The 15,749-nt window shown below is 38.7% G+C and overlaps 1 pseudogene; it reads left to right on the top strand.

Moving 5' to 3' along the window:
* The first annotated feature begins 1,744 nt into the window (after nucleotides 1-1,744).
* On the top strand, nucleotides 1,745-3,354 carry LOC103453488 (exopolygalacturonase-like; annotated as a pseudogene).
* The last annotated feature ends 12,395 nt before the right edge of the window (nucleotides 3,355-15,749 follow it).

Genomic DNA, 15,749 nt, shown 5'->3' with positions numbered 1-15,749 from the left:
TGCTTATCGAAAGCCATCTTCATTTGCCCCCAGTTAGCAATATAATTGGGGGGCAACAGAGAATACCATTGAGATGCTAGGCCAACCAACGAGTTCCCAAACAATCTTAACTTATAATTAGAATTGTCTTTAAATGCCACACAATGATTGGAGAACTTGAAGATGTGATCTCTAGAGGATACACTGCCATCTTCCCCACTAAAAGTGGGAAACGTGGGCATATTGAAGTTGAGTGAAAAAGGATTCTGCTCATCAATGTACTCTGGGTATGGCTTCTGGTAAGTGATCCTGAATAGTTGGCGAGCCTGAGGTTGAGCATTCTGGGCAACCATCATTCTTAACTCAGCTAACTCATCTTTGAGCTGCTGGTTAGTTGTATTGTTGTATGAGGTATGTGGGGTTCCCTATTTAGGGCTGCGATCATTGCCCGAGAAGGTTTCCTTCCTTAGGTCGGGCTATCTCCACTTGGCATCCCTTCCCTTACTGGCTAATGGTGGGCGCCTATAAGGAAGAGGCTTGTTTGCCTTGGTAGGATCGCCTTTCTTGCTCGTTCTACCCCTTACTATCTAGTGAAAATAATAGGGGGTCGAGCAACTCCGCTTCTAGGATCTCCTCCAACACTTGCTGACTAGCTCCAGATCATTCCTTATTTTTTCCTTTATCCCTCTTTTTCTCAAGCAAAGGAACTAGGGGGATAACTGGTTCTTTCTCAGGACTAGCCTCACTCATCACTTCCATGGCATAACCATTTTTTGGAGTAGAGTACTCCAAATCTAATTTTCTTTGCAAATTCCTTGTTAAAGAACAAAGTCTGCTTACTTCTTGTCTGGTTTTCAGAGTGATATTCTCCATACTTTTCAGCACTTGTACCATGGTGGCTTGCAAATCTTCATTGGTTACCTTCCCTCATGACTTCTCAGATGAAGTCAGGCTTTCTAGAATAGCTGGTCCTTGCAGGGAAGGAAAATCCTCTGGATGATTTGTCATGCTCGATCTTGGTAGACAATGGGGTGGCCCGTATTCTTTTTCTTGGCATACAAGATTATGAATATCCCACTGGGCGTGCCAAAACTATGTTCAGGGGAAGATTTTTCTGGAGAAGGATCCTCGGGCCTCAACACAGCTCCCCAAGGGATTGGCACTTTGGATATGTAGTTGGGCTCATGCTTGTTGATGTGCTACAAGAAGAGGACAAAGTTAGTTTTGAAGGGTGCCTTTGTGGGGCCTTAGGTGTAGGCCTTGAGGCTTGCAATCAAAACTAACTGAGTGCTAGGAATGTCACTGCTATCTCAGTATAGCAGATGTAGAACAAGAGTGTTTTAAGTCGATTACTTGATCCCCAAGTTACTCGGACTTCTTGTTATCAAAGGATTGTCGTGGATGGGTTAAGTCCACATTAAGTTCTTTTTCTTGCCTTGTAAACAAGGACTTTTAGTTCATAGTCTTGTATGTTCGAATGAAGGGAGTCCGGATCACCTTAAGTCATTTGCTTGATTCTTGATTGGTTTTAATGATAACATATCCATTAAACTAACCAGATCCAGATGCAAGTGGAACTCTTAAAATAGGAAAGCTGATGGAAATAACTTGAATACATATTGGAGAATGCATTAAGTAATAGATTTACAAATTTAGAAAACAAACAAATAGCGTCGGGCAAGATTTCACCTTATTTGTCAAGGTTGAACCTCTTGCAATCACTTCTCTTAGAATTAACAAGGGTTTATATGCTAAAAAGGGATGGATGGTAAACAAGTTTACACAAGGGAATCGATACTACGCCACTAAAGGAGATAGCAGAGCTCTAAACTGGACAAAAGATATCTTGTCGCTAAAAAAGACTGAATATGGGTTGATTTCAGCTTTTGAATGCAAATATAGCTTGAGAGCAGAGTTTGTATGTTTGTTTGTTTGGTTGGTTGGGTGTCCTTGTCTCTGGGGCATCTTCCTCCTTTTATAGGCAAATTAGCTCGACTGCTGTAACTTTGTTCTTGCCCGAAAGCACTTGAAGGGTAGTGAGTCATCAACTTTTTACTTGGAATGCCACTAGAAAGTATTCTTTGGTTGGTAGTAGGTTATTCTCCATCACTTGTCTCTTCAATGGTAAATACGTGGCTTATATTTGGCTGAGAAGGCTTCAATTTGCCTTTGGGCTTAGTGTTGGGCTTCGGGCAAGTCTCCTTTTAGTTGGCATCCTTGGGCTTTCCTTCATTTAAATCCAATGTTCAAATATTAACCCAAACACTTTGAAATTGAATATCTTGACAGCGTTTTTGTTCTTATTGTCAGCATCTCAAACTTAAGCTGAGCTGGGTGCGTTTGATGTCACAAGTGCAACATATGGTGCAAAGCCTGAGTTTGATATCATGCATATCACTGGCTCAGAGTAAGGTTGTTGTTCCGAACGGGACGTACATGTTAATAAAAGCAAGTTTCAAAGGTCATTGCAAGGCTTCTATTGAGATTCAAGTACAAGGGAAATTAACAGCTCCAACAGATGGCAACAAACTTATTAGATTGGATACTTAGGTTAGTTTTGAGCACTTCAATAAGCTTATCGTATCAGGTGGTGGAACTTTTGATGGCCAAGGAGCACTTTCTTGGAAGAAAAATGACTGCAACAAAAACAAAGATTGCAAATCTATCGTGATTAATATGAGGTTCAACTTCGTTACCAATTCCACAATTCAGGATATAACATCCCTCGACAACAAGAATTTTCACATCAACATTTTGAGGTGCCACAATGTCACATTCCAACATTTCAATGTCATGGCACCTAGGGAGAGCATAAATACATATGGAATCCATATCGGGCGTTCAACTGGAATCAACATTACTGATGCACACATTGGAACTGGGATGACTGTGTTTCCATTGGCGATGGAAACAAAGAAATCACCATAACTAGGGTTACTTGTGGACCAGGCCATGGCATAAGTGTTGGAAGTCTTGGAAGGTATTGGAATCAGAGTTAAGAACTGCACCTTGACGAATACATCCAACGGTGTGAGAATCAAGACATGGCCTGCTTCTCCTTCGGATGGTATTGCATCAGATATGCATTTTGAAGATATTATCATGGTCAATGTCAGCAATCTTGTCCTCATAGACCAACAATACTGCCCATGGAACCAGTGTAAATAGAACGTTCCATCGAAAATTAAGATCAACAACGTCAGCTTTAAAAACATTAAGGGCTCATTTGCAACTCCCCTCGCAATCTAGATTGTATGCAGCAGTGGCATACCTTGTAACAATGGAAATAAAGGTCCTCTTACCTCTCAAGGTTCTAACGTGAAGCCCACCATCACTCGCGTGCCAAATGCTCTTGCGTGTGCTACCTCTTCTTAATCAAACAAGTAGAAAATATATTCTTTTATTCTTTTATGATCTTGTACTACTTCTATTGATCTTTTTTTTGTCCGATCAGATACCTTGTTTGTTATGAAAAAAAGGAAAATAATAATATATTATCTGAAATTGCATCCGTTTTTACTACATATACCTTTCTTGACATGACATGAGTGGGGCATTCCCTTTAACCAGTTAAATCGACAATTGAATCATTTTAATGATGAGTGCTTTTAAATAAGAAAATATTTTTCGAAAATTTGAGTTAACATTTCCTATAGCTGTATCAATTTCCTAGGTTTTACCTGCTGCTGCCTAAGTATTAAGAAAAACCAAGTAAGAACCCTAATACATTTAAACATTAACCAAATAGGGTGCAGATAGGGTCGTAACTTCGGTGGTAGTGGGCAACCCACATTCAAGGCAGAGTTCAACTCCTCTCCTGCTTGGCTTCCCATCCTATGTATGAAATACCCACCACAGTAAGAATTATAAAACAAGCAGACACGGACACATCATAAGACCATTACGACAACTTTTTCAAGTACTCATTGGTAGCGTAGGAGACTTCCTAGGAAGCAACAATGCACACCACTATACATGTAGCACGCGTAATTGACAACTTCGGCGCAATTGAAAATGATCTTCAAAGCAAGTTCCACTATGCTAATGTAGATTTTTCGACACCGTGGATTAAACCGGTAAACAAGATCTTCGGCACCACCCGAACTCCATGCTTCCGCAGGGCCGACGCTTCCTACAGTCTTTCAAGGCGGAGGCAGTTTCCCACGTCGGGTTCGTTACCAGACGGCTGGGCGGTGTCAGAATCTCCTACGACATGTCGTCTCAGCTGCCTAGTATTTCCACTCCTACTCTCCCTGCCCTTCAGCCCATCGTTGCCCGTAATTTCTCTCGCCTTCTATCTCCCATGTTTTCTCTCGCAATTTAATATGTTTGTATTTTATATAATTACGGTTAATCAATTTTAATTTTTGTTATAGTTGCGATTAATCAGTTTTAATTTTTGTTAAATATGTAATTTAAGTGCATTTCTGGAAACTTAATATTCAGTTTCTCCCATTTGGACAACGAATGTGAATTGTTCTGCATGTTCAAAATTTTGATGTGCTGATAGAAATGAAGCTCAGCTAATTGTTTCATATCATTGTTTTTCTTTATTTGACACAGCGATATTCTAAACTACTGTAATCTTACGGGGAGTTGGATTTGAACTTGCGTGAGGGGGGCGGGTGCGCTGCTTGAGCCAGCTGGTCTAACACACATCTGCTGGTTTGTTTTGGGTGGTTTAGATGGAAGGGAATAGAAGGATTTTTGAAGATTTTGTGGGAGCTATTTTTTTAAATTTTTTTTAATTACAATAATGTCACATCCACTCCAGCATTGCTATCATGGAAAAAGATATTACTGTGAAAATATATTAAAGAAAAAAGTAAAGATACAATAAGTTAGAGGGGACATGAAGCCAAACCCTAACAAGAAGAAGAAAATTATAAGAAACAAAAAATCAATTAAGATAACTTCTAAGAGAAACGAAAATTTGAAAGCCCCGAAAGATTATGAGCAAAAGCTGCAACTGTACAAGGTGGACAAGAATCCCACCAATGAACCCCAACATGATCACCACCATAGTTTGTCAAATAATTTGTCACCTGAGTTCCTTCGCGATAAATGTGAGAAAACCGAACATGCATGGAAGAGAGGATGGTACAACAATTTACCCAATCAACCAATAAATGCCAAGACATCTAAGAAGATCCATTAGAAAGAAAATGCACTGCTAAAGAGAATGCCAACCCCTCTCTCCAAAGCCATATAAACAACATGAATAATAGCTTTAAGTTCTGCCTCCAAGGCAGTAGCAATACCAAAAGATCCTGCAAAGCATCCAAGACAATGACCCAAGTGGTCACGAAAAATACCACCAAAACCAGCCATACTCGAAGAACCACGAGCCGCACCGTCAGTGTTAACTTTAACTTGAAAAGAACAAGGAGAAATCCAAATAATCTCATGAATTCTATTGTCCTTGACGGCCTTCCATGCACTCCAAGCGCTCTAAGAATGCAAAGCTCATCAACTGAGTTTAACATAAAACCCATACCGCAAGAATTCACCTCACAAACTTGCAAATGAATGCCATTAACCAACTGTAAACAATTTTCCTTCAAAATGGATTAAATTTTGAGCTTGCCAAAGTGCGTAAGAACCTGCCCCAATAATATACCCCACCACAATAATTGAAGTTGAGTACCAAAATCACGCCGCAAAGGATAAGAAAAAAGAATGATGTGATATCGAAGAATAATGTAGAAACTTGAAATAAGGCCAAAACCTTACGCCAAATTTCCCAAGAAAATGAGCACTTGAAAAATAAATGTTGACCTGACTCAGTAGCCTTACAACACAAAGAGCACATCGACGCAAAAGAGAATCCTCGATGAAGCAATAAATCATTAGTTAAAAGCTCACAATGAAGAAAATGCCATAATAAAATTTGAATTACGTGGTCGAAAACATCTATGCCAAACTCATCTATTCTACGGAACAACTGCTTGCTTAATAGGCTTAAAGCCATAAGTCAAAGATAAAGATAGTACACCATCGGAACAACTGCGAACTTGTAATAAAACAGTCTTAGGCCAAGCATAAATAGAAAAATTGTGAGATAACATGCTGACAACTACAAAATTGATAAGAGTCACCCTCCCAGCCATAGAAAGAGAATGACCATGCCAATCAGATATAAAATTACAAATCTTGTCTGCCAAAAACTTGGAAATAAGCTTTTTTCGGTTGTCCAACAAAAATTGGAACCCAAGATAAATAAAGGGAAGCCTTCCAATGGGAATTCTCAACCAAGAGTAAATTAGAGACCAACGAGGAACATCTGACTTACCCAGATAAACATGAGAGTTTGCTTTATTCACCAATTGTCCAGAATTCAAGCCATACTCATCAAAGAAAGTTGTAAGTTGTACCAAACTAGCCTTGTTCCCTTTACAGAAAACCATGATGTCAACCGCAAAAAGAATATGAGAGTGAATTTTAGCTCTTCGAGGGGAAGAAATAGCTTTGACCTTTTCAGTTTCAAATAAATGCACTTGACCTCGGTTAAGAACCTCCTCCGCAAGACAAAAAAGAAGAGGAGATAATGGATTACCTTGACGAACACCATGACTACATTCAAAGAAGCTAGCGGGAATTCCATTAAACATAATAGAAAGTCATGTAGATGTCAGAATTTAGCTTACCCATTGAACAAAAGTTAAGTGGAACCCAAAAGTCGTAAGAACCCGACGAAGAAAATCCCAATTGAGAGTGTCAAAAGCTTTAGCCACATCAAATTTTATAGCAACTCCTGTCAATGCATTTAGTATCAAGCAAATTTACAAATTCAGAAGCCAAAAATATGCAATCAGAGATATGTCGACCTTTAAGAAAAGCATATTGGTGGGGAAAAATTATTTGTGAAGCACAGAGCTAGCATTTGAGGGATGTGACCGGTTCTATTGCACAAGACCCCAAAATTTTGGGGGCCCCCAAAAATATTTTTTTATTGAATAATAATATATAAAATAATATTATATGCAAAAAATATATAATAATACTAATCAAATAAATAAATAAATATATATATATATATATATATACACACACACATAAATCTAATGGGCCCAAAAGCCGTATGACTACTTGCCTAAAATTTGTACAAAATTATATAAAATTATAATTAACAAAGCTATGTTGGCAAAACTAATCATTAAAAGGGGAGAACCCCACCGACTGAGGCAAACAATTCAAAGACTCATAGTCCACTTTTCTTCTCTCACGCCAAAATCCCATCGCTGCTTCCCATTTTTCTTCTTTCACAACAGAATCCCAGACGTTGTCGCCGGTGTCCCAGTCTACTTTACTTCTCTCTTTGTCCCATTGTTCTTTTTCCCACAAATTATTAAACTCTAATTTATAAGTTCATGAAATTGAAGAGAAACGTTTGAATCATGAAGACAATTCAACTGATCAAAGTGATGCAAACTTTGATTAAAGTAAGTTATTTACTAATTTAAGTATATTGACTTGGAATTTGAAGATTTGGGTATTTCTCATGTATAATGATTTTTTTTCTTTTGTACTTTTCAGGGCAAAATCAAGAGGAGAACAGTCACAAAAAATCACTAGAAACACACATATTGCGCAGAGCCGGCTTTTGGGGGGTGTGATCGGTTTTTTTATTGAATATAATAATATATAAAAATACTAATCAAATAAAAAAAAATGTATAAAAATCTGATGGGCCCAAAAGCCATATGACTACCTGCCTAAAATCTGTATGCAATTATATAAAATTATAATTAACAAAGTTATGTTGGCAAAACTAATCAATTAAAAGGGAAGAACCCCACCGACCGAGGCAAACAATTCAGAGACTCAGAGTCCACTTTTCTTCTATCACGCCAAAGTCCCATCGCTGCTTCCCACTTTTCTTCTTTCACACCAGAGTCCCAGACGTCAGAATCCCAGACGCCGTTGCCAGTGTCCCAGTCTACTTTACTTCTCTCTTTGTCCCATTGTTCCTTTTCCCACAAATTATTAAACCCTAATTTATAAGTTCATGAAATTAAAGAGAAACTTTTGAATCATAAAGACAATTCAACTGATCAGAGTGATGTAAACTTCGATTAAAGTAAGTTATTTACTAATTTAAGTATATTGACTTGGAATTTGAAGATTTGGGTATTTCTCATCTATAATGATTTTTTTTTTCTTTTGTACTTTTCAGGGCAAAATCAAGAGGAGAGCAGTCACAAAAAATCACTAGACGCACACATATTGCTGACTATCAGGTTTCATTATTCATACTTACTATAATTTTATTGTGACCTTGTTTGAGATATAAAAGATGACACTTACTAGAAAATATCCATCTGGCTACTTGAAGCGTCAAAGAAAAAGAAAAGTTGAACAATTGACTCAGTCTAAAAAAAAAAGCTATTGATAGGTTCTTTTTGAAAGAAAAAGAACCACAAAGTTCAGTGGATGATTTAATTACGGAACAACAAGATGACAATAAGAAATTAGCTGATGATTTGGGCAATGATGAAATTGATGACTACCTTGATAAGAATGATAATCATGAGGATGCTCCTATTGTCACTGATCAACTAAGTGAGTCCATTCCCTCAAACATTTATGATCCTCAAATTTGGGATAGTTTTGATCCCAAATGGATTGATTTGTTGGCAGAAAAAGGTCTTGCAAGAGATCTATCAATTGAGAAAGGTCCTAAAAGTCCGTTTAATAGGCATTTTAATGCAGCCTTTTACACTCGATACTTATCCAATGGAGAGAAGCATGATAGAGATTGGCTAGTCTATTCAAAGGATGTTGATAAAGTGTTCTGTTTTTGTTGCAAATTGTTCAAGAAGGGGCCTCTCAAAGGTCAATTAGATGAGGGTGATGTGAAAAATAAGTTAACACACAAAATTAAACCCTCTTTTTATCAAATGTAGTAAAGTATGTAAGTAGGGATCGTTCTAGGCCGGGGATTAGGAGGGATTGCTAAACACTTGAAAACTGACTTAAAAACATAAAAACAAAATTTAAAACACTAAACTAGACTCAAAGAATGCAAAACTATACTTTAAAATACTTAAACAAACATAAAACTCAAAACAGCAACCTAATGACTCAAAACTGCCTAAAAACCACTTTCTGGGCAGTTTTGAGAACCTAACAAGAACTTGGACGAAGTTGGATGAAAACTTGAATCAAAACACTTAGAAACACAAATCAAAACACTTTCTAACTAATCTAAGACTTCAAAATAAAGGGGGATTTGTTTTGGACGAAAATTGAAAACAAAACAGAAACTTTAAAACAAAACAGATTGTAAAACGTTTTTGGATGAAAAGGATGGATAAAAGGCTAGTTAGGAGGTTCTTCTCCACACATGACACACTTGCAAACAAAATGATTTTCAGTTGTTCTTTCAATAAATTATGAAACTCAACACCCCAAGTTAATTAGATACGCTTAAATTAACCTTCAAGTTCTCCTTAAGTTAATGAATTGGATGGAAAAGCGCATACAACAATTCAAAGCATTCCTCAAAGGTTCCTTACGTGATGAGCACAATAAAGATACAATCAAGAATCATGAAGCACAATGAGAACTATAAGTGTTGACGAGGCATTCGTTACTATGATGAGCATGAAACTAGTGCCAAGAATTCATTCAACGCGATCGTTTTCAAGCGACCTTCACTACTTGTGATTATAAGATTGTAACTATTAGGTGAAACTCCCTCATAATCTAGCATCATATTCATGCATGAAAACTAAGCGTGCACTCTCAATCAACATACACAAATAAGTTATCAATCAAGTAGATGAACGAATTGAATCCACAACTTATGAAATAACAACTGAATGTAATCAAATCATATTGCAAGCATGTACATGGTTTCGAATCACCCCCCAACTAAGGGGGTTTAGTTCCTCATTCTTGCAATACAAAGATACATAAAATTAGACATTAAAATCAAAGGAAAGAAAACACCTAAAATGCTCCAACTTGGAAAGCAAGTGCATCAATGGATCTCCCTTCCTCCTTGTTGCGGCATGAAGCTTGTGGACAGATTTTTGGGTGGATTTATGGTGTAGAATGGATGGGGAATGATATGGAGGGGTTTAGGGTGAGTGTGGAAGAGTGTTTGATGGTTGGAAGGTGGTGGAGAACTAGGCAAAAAGGGTGGAAGAAGGTGGAGTGGCTGTTATGTTTTCTAGGCACTAGAATGGTGTTTTTGGGGTGTTTTGCTTCCTAGGGTGTGTATGGACGAATTTCTGTGATAAAATGATGAATATGGGGGATTGTTCTTTTGCCAAGGGGTGTAAACATGTATTTATAGGCCCCAAAAACCTTAGAAAATCAGGTTAGGTTAAGGATGAAATGCATGGTAATTTGTATGTGTGGTGTGCAATGGTCCAAGGGTGAAAATGAAGTGATGATGCAAAGTGTGAAGGGTAAAATGGAGTGGTCTTGAAGCTAGGGAGCATGAATGATTGTGTACATTGCATAGAGATGGAAAGGGAGGTGAAAATGTGTCAATAAATGGGTCAAAGGTGCAGCAACATGTGGTACACAAGGCATGGGATTCCAAATGTGAATAATGGAGCATCAATTGGTGCATGTAATGGATGTAAATGTTATCTAAAATCTAATGAGTGAAGGGAACAAGAGGTATCAAGCAATTGAGTGTAATAATTAAATGAATTGAAGCATGAAATTAGAAATTATGTAGGGGACAAGAGTGATCAAGCATGGCATGGAATCCAAAGGGAATTCTATGTGGTTTGCATGGCAAGGAATGCAAGTTGGGGTGACAGATTTTTGGGCTTTTTTCTTCATCTTTTGGACCATAATTCTTCATATTCTTGGCCTCTTTAGTTCTCAAATTCGTCCATCCACTTGGCCCATGCATTTGCTATCCATTCCAAGCCCGAAACATGCTCCAAAGGCCTCCAAAATGCATCTTCTTGCATACTTTGTACTTAGAGTCTGAAAACACACGAAAATGACTTTAAACATTAAAATAACTAAGGAAACACGACATAAATGCACAAGAACAAGCCAACTAAGTCGCATAAATATGCTCCTATCAAATTCCCCCACACTTAGCTTTTGCTAGTCCTCGAGCAAAACAAAGAAATAAAACGAAACAAAACAAATAAAACACAACCTAACCTTCCAACATTTGCCTCAGGGATTTCCAATGCACATGACATGTTAAAAATCATTATCCCCACAGATTTGAGTCATCTTTACACTTAAGCACATACTTAATCATAGTCACCACTTACTAGTTCACAATTAATCAATTAAAACAATGTTTTTGATGTAGTAACATGCCTTAGAGAAATCACTTAATTCCTTACAAGATATGCACTCAATTTTCACTCAGATTTTCTAACTACACACCCTATACTAGTTATATGTGAGAAGATTGATGTAGATATGAAAACGAACGCTCACATATATGTATCACAAAGAAAGCAATTTCTGGAGTTAATAAGCATGTTTAGATATGATCTCATGAATGGAATGCTACTACTTAGATGCGAGAACCAGTGACACCATATGCTCATACCAAATTCAAACTCCACATATTGAAACGCATGACACTCAAGATGAAGTTAAGGGTTGTAACGGGGCTTGGGGTGATGGCTAACAAATGAAGGATAAGGATAACAATCGTTCTTAAAGCAATAGCAAGTAAAGTAATGAAATTGAAACTTAGAATTCACTTAAATTGCAGAAATCAGCTTTTAGACACGAAAGGAAAATTCAAGCAATAATTAGGGCCGAATTCTATGTTTTGGACCCTTTCTTCAACAAGCAGCACTTTAAAAATCTTTTTTTTTTTTTTTTTTTTTTTTTTTCAACTCTTCTTTTCTTTTCAACAAGCATAATAACTCACACTTCCCCCACACTTGTTTTCTGCCATACATTAATCAAAAGAAATTCACTTTGAATCATGTTTTACTATGCTTCAAGAACAAGGGTATGGATGGTCCTAAACTAGGCTAGGTAAGGATAATGTGGTTTAACAAAGAATGTAGGCTATCAAGGCTCAATGGGGTTAACTTAAACATATAACGATATGGGATACATGGCAGTTTGGCTTTGGTGGTGGTAACTACACAACTTCATCTTGAATATGTGTTATGCAAATCAATAGCATGCTTTGAATGAAATAGGCATGAGTTCTAGCATTTGGAACTAAATGATGAAACGCCTTCTAAGTAATAGCCAAGCAAAGAATAATGAGATCATGCAACGACTTTAGAAAACAAGAATGCACAGATTTTAACTCTCCAAATAAACGTTTAAGCTCAAGTCTCACAAGGTTGTAGCGTTCGTTTGAGTTCTTTCCTTCAAGCATGTTACAAAAACTAATTTTTTTTCTTTTATGATTACATTTGATTTCATAAGTTATAACCACAACCACGCATAAATAAAGAGTAAATCAAACTTTCATCCATGTTTATAACTCTCTTTAACAGTCATGCAATTACAAACTGAATCCTCATCATTGTGTTGGAAGGTACCCTAAGACACAAATAAGCACACAAAAACAACTCTTTTTGGGATTTTCAAAAACAATTTTTCAAATTTTTATGAATTTTCGGATTTTTATGTCAAAACACACTGAAACACTCCAAAACAGCTTAAAAAAATACTTAAAACAACAAAGAACAATACTAGAAGTAATGGGTGATAAATTTCTACGAATTTCATGCAAAACAATGGTTACCCCCCCACACTTAAATCAAACATTGTCCTCAATGTTTCAAGCATATACTCACACCAAAAACAAGCAAATAACAAACGACAAATAAACATGACAAATATGGTAAAGTAAAAACCAGACAGAGTAGAGTTTAAGAACGCAAATCTGGTTTTGGAGATAGTTGATCTTGTTGACTTTCCACAGCTTTGATCTTGAACTGGATTGGAATTGTACGGCGAAGCTTTTGCTCTTTGGTGATGTTGCAGTTCCTTATTTGTTTTCCAAGCAGATGTGGCAGCTTCTCTAGTTCTTCAGCTCGGACTCCTTCCGCTGGGATGATTGTACGAGCTGCATTCTTCTCTGCTTGTTTCTTCTGCACAACGGGCAAGCACAAGGGAGAGGTGTTGGTCTGTTTCTTTCTTCAATCTTTCCAAGTGCCCACCTCTTGCTCTCTTTCTCCTTGTCCTTAGTTGAGGATGAATCAGCACGTTGTCTCCACATGCTTCGAGGTATCATCTTCACTTCCCTTATACGTGAGAGACGAAGCGGAAGCATAAGATGATGAGTACTCGAGAGCAGGTGTTGGCTGGAGAAAGGACAGGGAGAAAGCATGATATGAGATACTCGTGCTCTCAACCTTTATGATATGAAATACTTGTGCTCTGGATGGGTTGTTTGCAGGGGTATCCCAGGGGATGAAAAATACAGAGTGACTTGAGAGGGTTTGTTGGAAAGCCATTTCAGAGAGGATGAAGGGTTAAGTGAGGCTGAAAGTTGGGTGAGACTGCTTCACTTTGAAGTTCAACATTTATAGAATTTTCTTAATGGCTGGGAAGGCATTGTTCCATTACTCGTGTCGGCAAGCCTGGGATAATTTAACAGTAGTTTCCACGTGCATTCCGCTTCTCCAAAAAATTTCGACAGATTGCGCGTGATTTACGCAACGCAGATGTGCAAATTGACAGATGCTAACACGTCTCGATAAAGCAGAGGTCTCTTTAATATCCGGAATTTACGCTTCGAGTTCTGAGCTTCGTTGAGGGCAGAGATTGCATGTGACAAGTGCTGACGAGGCTGAGAGAGACGGATGGTTGAAATCGGTGCTTCGACAGACTGCCCGTGATTTTCGCAAAGCTGAGTTGCGTGTGATGGGTGCTGACGAGGCTGAGACAGTTGACACTCTTCGGTATCTGGAATTGGTGGTTTGTGAGCAAGCCCAACTTTTGAGAAAGCTGGCGCCTCTTCGATCTCCGAATAGCTTCTTCGATTTCTGAGCTCACCTCTTCGATCTCTGAAATCCCATCGCGTGCTGATTTTTATAGAGGTATGCAGGACGTTCAAAGCACACTTGAATTTCTGCCTGAAAAAAAACTCCCGTTTTGCACTTTTACGATCTTGACTTGTCCGATCTCCTCTTTCTTTAACACCTCTGAAAAATGTCTGGCCCTTCCGACCGTCGTTTTGACTTGAACCTTAGTGAAGGAGCAGCCCCTCCTTCTCCAGACAACATATGGCGTCCGTCCCTCATATCCCCTACTGGTCCTCTCACCGTTGGGGATTCGGTGATGAAAAATGACATGACCGCTGCGGTGGTGGCCCGGAACCTTGTCACCCCCAGAGATAACAGACTGCTCGCTAGACGGTCTGATGAATTGGCAGTTAAGGAGTCTCTGGCTCTTAGCGTGCAGTGTGCGGGTTCTGTGTCCAACATGGCCCAACGCCTATTTGCTCGAACCCGTCACGTTGAATCGTTGGTGGCTGAAATACAGAGTCTCAAAGAGGAGATTAGAGGACTCAAGCATGAAAATAAACAATTGCACAAGCTTGCACACAATTATGCCACAAACATGAAGAGGAAAATTGACCAGCTGCAGGAAACTGATGGTCAGATTTTACTTGATCACCGGAGGTTTGTGGGTTTGTTCCAACCGCATCTGCCTTCGTCTTCTGGGGTGGCACCGCGTAGTGAAGCTCCAACTGATCAACCTCCGATACCTCCTCCTTCCGTGGCCCCACCGACTGCTGAGACTCCGCCGACTACTGCAACTCCGCCGACTACTGCGACCTCTCCCAAGCAGCCTTTGTGAAGGCTCCCTCTTGTATTATGCTATGTTTCTTTATTTCCCAGTTTGCTGTTCATTTCCACGAAGTTTAATGTTAAAATCCTTTGCATATTTGTTAATGTTTCAAAATAGAAAGTCACAACCAAAAATAATTAAACAAGTAATAAAATTGACAATCAAGCAGAATAAATGGGTTGCCTCCCTTAAAGCGCTTGCTTTAACGTCTTCCAGCCGGACGATGAACATAATTACTCCCCACTGAAGCCCACGGCATGCAAGGGAATGTCCTCCACAACATGCTCAACAAAGTTCTCATAGATTACATCCTTGAACGGAAATGGATAGTGATGTTTGTTGATGGGTGCGTTGTGTTGCCTAAGGTTCATGTTCATACGCCCACCATCGGGGATTTGCTTAGGTACCTGCACCAAAGAAGGGAACCACCTATCAACTTTAATGGAAATTGGATTTGGATTAGGTGGCTTACCTATGTGTTGTGATGAAGTGGCAGCAATGTGAACATTCTTCCTCATGGTGCGTTCGGCCAATTTGAGCATTTTGAGAGCAGTGGTCGTATGGTCCTTGTGCGCCACTCCAATTCCCTCGTCTTGCATGGTTCTTGATGCATCCTTTGTGCCTGGTGCTGAACGGTCCAGTCCTATCTTTTCAATTTTATCAATGGCACAATAAGAATGAACAACATTAGGAGTCTCAATGGATTCAGAAATTTTGAAACTAATCATGTCACCACCAAATGCCATAGTGACTAATCCTTTGGCCACATCAATCTTCGTTTGAGCCGTTTTCATGAATGGCCTTCCAAGGAGGATGGGCAATGAAGGGGCATGGTCCGATTCATCCATTTCGAGGACATAGAAATCCGCTGGGAAGACTAAATGATCAACCTGCACTAAAACGTCTTCCAAAACTCCCTTTGGATAAGCGTTAGATCTATCGGCCAATTGTATGATTACACCATCATGTTTAAGTGCTCCTAGATTCATAAATGCATACACAGAATA

Source organism: Malus domestica, chromosome 13 (assembly GCF_042453785.1).
Source record: "Malus domestica chromosome 13, GDT2T_hap1".
NCBI lineage: Eukaryota > Viridiplantae > Streptophyta > Magnoliopsida > Rosales > Rosaceae > Malus > Malus domestica.
The sequence above is the reverse complement of the archived record's forward strand: the minus strand, read 5'-3'. Positions and strand labels throughout refer to the sequence as shown.